Consider the following 5881-nt stretch of genomic DNA (forward strand, 5'->3'; position numbering starts at 1 on the left):
GATTACGTTTGCTTTGTTTCCTTTGGGAAATCGCAGTTCTGTCAGTTTTTCTCTAACTTAACTTCCATCACAAAACCATCATGAGCTGCTTTTGCTGAGGAAATCTGACATGACAAAATAACACATTGTCTACTGATTGCTGTCATACTCCATCCTTTAGCCAATACTCCACATCCTTTTCTTTAGAAAGAAGAAGAATCCTTATCCTTGGACAGGAATCCTTTGTAGTTCAACCTCCATACTGCAAAGTGGGAAGGGCCCTCAACTTGTATTGACCTCAGCATCCTTGGCTAAGCTCAGAAGCCACATAATCATGCCCTGTTTAGGAAAAGTCTCCTTGGCATTATGACTTCATGTGCTATTTCACCTGCATTCTTGATTTTACCTGATAGAAAAAGTGCATGTGGGGTTGACCTTTTGTGTTTAGAAGGACTTGGGTGGATTAGTGACTGGTCCACCACTCACGGTGCATTTATTTGCCTTTTGAAATGAACTCCACCAGCTTTTTCCCCCAGCTCATGGCACATGCTAGGCTGGAGGAATGTTCCCCAGGCATCTTCCTCCTGGTAGAATAACAGCTTTGCTTTTCTTAGATGGAGCCACTATGTGCAGTTTGGCTCTGGATGCATCTGCCTCAGTAGCTGGGTCAAACACTTGTCATCTTAGGGACAGATGCAGATACACAGCATTTTAATAGGAAAAAAAAGTAAGGCCACCCTTAACCCCAAATTTGTGTTTCATCACTTTGCATTCTTGGGAAAAAATAAGTCCATTTGGCTACACCTCTGCTCAGTACTAATGCATGGTCACTGCTCCTCCCCTTTTGCTTGCTTTGTCTGACATGGCTTTTGTGTGGCAGGAACTAAATACAGCCAGTGGACATTTGCTAGTCAACTTTTTCAATAGTGAGTCCCTCCCTGTGGGTGCTTCAGCTGTTTTCCACAAACAAGTGCCATTAGCTGTTTCAAAACTCTGGAAGATCTAGTTTTGATCTAGTTTCTAGATCTAGTTTGTTGTTTGAAGGGGGGGTTTGCTTGTTCGGTTTGTTGTGGAGTTTTGAGGGCTTGTTTGTTTGTTTGTTTTTGTGGGTTTTTTGAGGGATTTTTTTGTTGTTGTTTGGTTTGGGTTTTTTTAATCCAAGTATATCTGCTTCTATGTTCTAACTAAGAAAGCTATTTGAGAAAATGGATTTGGATTTTTTCAGCAAGCATTTCAGCTAAAATTGTGCTTTATTTGGACCCTGCTATGTTATGCTTGTTCCTTCCTATTGGGTTGGTTTGTTGTCCTGGTGCTGTAAGCCACTACAACTTTGCCATTACAGGCCTCAAGGAAAAAACCCTTCTATTCAGAACAGGCTGCTAATTTTGCTTCTTACCTTCACTGCATTGCAACATTAAAATAGCTCTTTAATAACATCCTTCATGTAAATTGCTTACCTTCCTGCAAGCTGGTGCTGCAGCCCATTGAACCAACTAACAGCTGCACAAAACAAGATTTCTGTGCACATCTGCTTATTGCCCAAACAGCTGAAGAAGAGCTTCTTGCCTTCTTTGTGCCTCATGCAGAATTCTGTTGTGGTGCTGCTGGAAAAAGGAGAAGTTCAGGGAGGAGAGACAGCATGGGGCTTTGTTTCTCAATTGGTTTATTTGGGGTTTTTAAATTTTGTTTTTCCTTTTGAAAGCAATCTTAACATTGAAGATTAGGGAAACAGTTTCTATTCTGGGTCATGAATAAAGCATATTAAGAGTCCTAGCAGAAACTTGGGATGATACTAAGGGCCATCTTCAGCTGCAGAACTCGTGTTTCTTCACTTACCTTTTTAAAAAAATTATTATTAAAAAAAAATCTCAGTTCCCAAAGCCTAGGAGTAGTAATTAAACTGTAGCTGCAGGAATAATGACAGATATGGGCCCCTTGCCTGCACCTTTTAATCTCTGCACCCATCTCCCATTTGGTTTTTGTTTGCCCTAAAGCCTAAGTGGTTTCAAGATCTTCCTCTTGTATGCATGTTCTCACCACGTGCCCATTTTAAATCTCGCCAGGTATTTTAATGAATTAATTGATTGCCAGTTGTTGGCCTCAGCGCAAGTAGATCTGTAAGTCCTGACTACCATCAGGCACTTTTCTTAGCACAGCAGCACTTCTGGGGGCTCCTCCAAATTGAAACCTTTGTGTTGGCCTGGAACTTTCTGTTCTAAACCACTCTGTGTAACCCTGATTTTGGCTTTCCCTGCCAAAGCAGGAAAAGCAAGGGTGGCATTAAGGACATGAAAGGCAGTATTTCGGGAAGGACCCAACCACATAATCTCCCTGGAATATTTTAGGGTTTTCCTCTTGTAGTGGGTATTGGCACAAATCATGTGGGACAAGTCCAGTAAGTGCAGGTGGGATTTATGTTAGCACCTGTAATAACTGGTAGATTTGTCCCCTCTAAAGTCTTCTTGTAAGAGAGGTATTAGGGCTTCTCATAGCATTACTGGGTAATAACCTGGAACATGAACCTTTAAAATGTGGCCACTGCTGGAATCCACCTAGTGCCATGTGAGAACAAAATGCAGTAATGATAATTGCTCATTATCTAATTATACAAGAACTTACAGCCCCAGAGGGTGAAAACTAATTAAATGGTTATCTACTCTTAAAATGGCAACAAAAAAAAACGAGGAAAATTCATTCTTTTGGCTCTTGTTCCGTTGCTGTCAGCAAAGTCACGTGTTCCTTTGGAAGTGAATGTCCAGGATGGACAGAATTCTCTCCATCCTGCTGCAGGGATTGAGGCTGGAAGCTTTCTTGCAGGAGGGCGGTCTGCTTAGTCAAAAGTAAGCACCTCAACTTTTAAGCTGCAACTCAAAATGCAGGAGGATTCATTGACCCAGGTTATCTAGGAGGGCAGCAGGTGCTGGCCTTCAGAGCAGTATGGGTCACCTTTTATGTTTGCTTGTGCAGAATTTTAGAGATAAAATACCTAGAGCACTTGGTCCCTTGGTGTGGATGTTGTGTTCTAGGGGCAGGCCTTGGTTTTATCCCATACCTGAAGCATGCTGCTTCTGCCTAGGAAAAGTAGCTGCCTGCCAAAAACAGTGGTGGCATTTTCCTGTGATTCAAGACCCTGCAGCTTTTGCTCCAGCAGCAGTAGATCTCTGTAAAAACCCTTATCCTGCCAAATGCAGCAATGATTAGCACCTTAGGCTCTAATTTGACTTTTCCAGCCCCTACCTCATCTTGAGCCACATGCCCTCCTTTGGAGCCCTCCTTCCTGCTTCTTGGCATTCATATGCCACTGCTGCCCTGGCAAAACACCACTGCTTAAACCAGGGTCCCTCAAACACAAGGAACATGCCAGCCTTTCCAGGGCCCACAGTGCTGGCCTGCTGTTCTTGAGGTGCTGGAGTGAAAAGAAGGCAGGCAGCAGGCACGGCTCAGTTTCTGTCCCAGCAGTGCTCCAGCAAGCAACAGGTGCTGAGCTTCTGTGGGATTTGTGCATGCAGCGTTCCCTGCCTGTCCTGCCCGTGTAACCCAACACTGCAGGCATTCTCAAAGCACAGTCTGCAGGCTGTAAAACACACCTGCATGGTTATGGTGCTCTCTGGTAGCCCACAGCTCACACCTGGGACACGGTGGCAGACACTGGTTTAGAGCTTTGCAGGGAGCTCCAAAGCCCTGCCAGAAAAGCCCCCTCTAGCGTCACCAGCAAACACGAGAAGCAGAATTTCTGCCCTTTCCAGAGCCTGGGACTAACAATTTTAATCAGAAATGCACAATGTGGTTTAGGAATGAAGGTTCAGTGAGTGCAGACACCCAGGCAGTTTCTGGGGAGCAGCTGATGCACTCTTGTCCACATTCTTGCAGTTGCAGGGGTGTGTATGGGTTGCCATAGATTGCAGAGCTGTTAGCTGGATGTCTTACATATTCAAACTGTCTTTTTGCCTGCTTTCCCGAAAAGCATAGTGCAAGGTTCTGCTGTTAAATGTGGGGGGTACTAACTTGGGAGGTAGGTTGGTCCCTTGTAAATCAGAATGCTTGCTATTTCTGGAGGTTTTCTTAAGGAGTAGAGTAGGTCAGAAGGAAGTGACTCCTTATTTTTTTTAATTACCCATCCCCCCGACATTGTAACACAGTTGCTGCTTTCAAGAATATGCATGGTCTGTTTTCTTCAGACTATTGGCTCATCTGGTAAAATAATTAGCTGTTAGGCAGACAGAGGGAAAGGATCACATCTGCACAAGACAGGAAGACTGGGACAGTAGGAAGGGGAAAAAAATTCCCTGCTTGAATCACAGCTGCCCACCATGCATAGTAACAGAGCTTGCCAAGAATATTCAAATTGATTTAGGAAGAAAAGCTGAGGAAACCGTTTAACCCCAGCCTGCTTGGATCTGTGACAGTATCTCCATGGGCTGCTCTGCTTCCACTTAGGGCTGAAAGAAAGGTTTTCAAGCTGCCTGTTTCCCCAACAAGCCTTCCTGTGTCCCCCTTCCTCTTCTGCAACAGGAACACAAAACACAGACTCACTGTTGGGCATGAGGCTGTGAGCAGATTTCTGCACCAAGAATATAACCAAAGGTGGGAACATTTATTTCATATTGATAGGCCTAAGTTGTAATTGGATCATATTATTAAAACCTAGAGTAAGGCAAGTTATTTGTCACTAATTTGGGGCAATAGGAGCCTTTTTGCTGCCTGTTGTATACTCTGAATTAAGCTTCTTCTCAACAGAAGTGGTTAGCATGTGCATCATCTGCAAACAACCTCTTCAAGTGTTCCAAGCCAAAATCACTTGCTCAAGAGTTTCCGAGCACAGGAATCCTTTGCAGCTCATTTGCAAGCAGTTGAGAGGGTTTTACATCAAAAAATGAGTAGCAATACTTCAGACATGTGAGTCATACAGCAAATCCCTTTTCCTACTTAAATCAATCTACGTCTTTAAGGATATAGTCATTTAATGATTAAAAAATGGGGCATTTGGAGTATTTCTTCTCAGAACTTGTTATCTCTGGGATCATCTTTTTCTGCAGGAATCCCAGGTTCACTCCCAGCGCTATCTTTGGGATAAATCCACCAAAAAACAGTAAGTGGAGAACTGCACAGGATCATATCCAAATAAAATAAAAGGGCTTAGTGCAGGTGTTTCAATACTTGGTTTCAGGTGCTGGTCCCACCTAAGCTGTGGGTGGGCTTTCCTTGCCAGCTGGAGCAGCCAACTCCAGCATTAAGCCCCTCCAAACCTCTGCTCAGCTGCAACCTCCCCTATAACAGGAGGCCTTTGGCACATAAGCTTTTTTCCAGTTAAAACACAAGTTCCCTTGGTACCTAAATGTCTGCTGTGAGGTGAATGCAGATCTGTAGAGGCCCTGACAGCACTGAGCAGCTATGTGCTGCATCCATGCCTAAACCACAAGCAGCAAAGCGTTCTCCATCAAGCTCGCCTGCGGAGGAGCCAGGCTGGAAGATGTGTGCACAAGATGTTTTTGTATCAGGTCTCTCACAAAAACAGCTGTGGGAGGAAATAGGCCCAGTAGTCAGACCACATTCACTATTAATATTCATTTATGCACAAATACTAACACAATCATAGATGACTTCTAAAGGAATGAGCATAAATATTTCCAGGAAGAGACAGCTCTCTGTTCTGGACAAATGATTTAGAGGCCACTGAAAGGAAACCCAAACCCTCTTCCTCTATTTCGTGAGAAGGGCCTCTCTTGCAGAGTTCCTGCCTGTGCATCCTGAGGAGGAGGAGACATCTCCTTGTAACAGAGCATGAAGCACCTGGCTGGTGTCAGGGCCCCACAGCTCTGTCTTCACAGCTCTGATTTGCCAGGGCTTGGCAGCTCTTTGCCCGCAGCTGACCAGCTCCTAGGGATCCATCACACATCCTCCC

This window comes from Zonotrichia albicollis, chromosome 3 (genome assembly GCF_047830755.1).
Source record: "Zonotrichia albicollis isolate bZonAlb1 chromosome 3, bZonAlb1.hap1, whole genome shotgun sequence".
NCBI classification, from domain to species: Eukaryota; Metazoa; Chordata; class Aves; order Passeriformes; family Passerellidae; genus Zonotrichia; species Zonotrichia albicollis.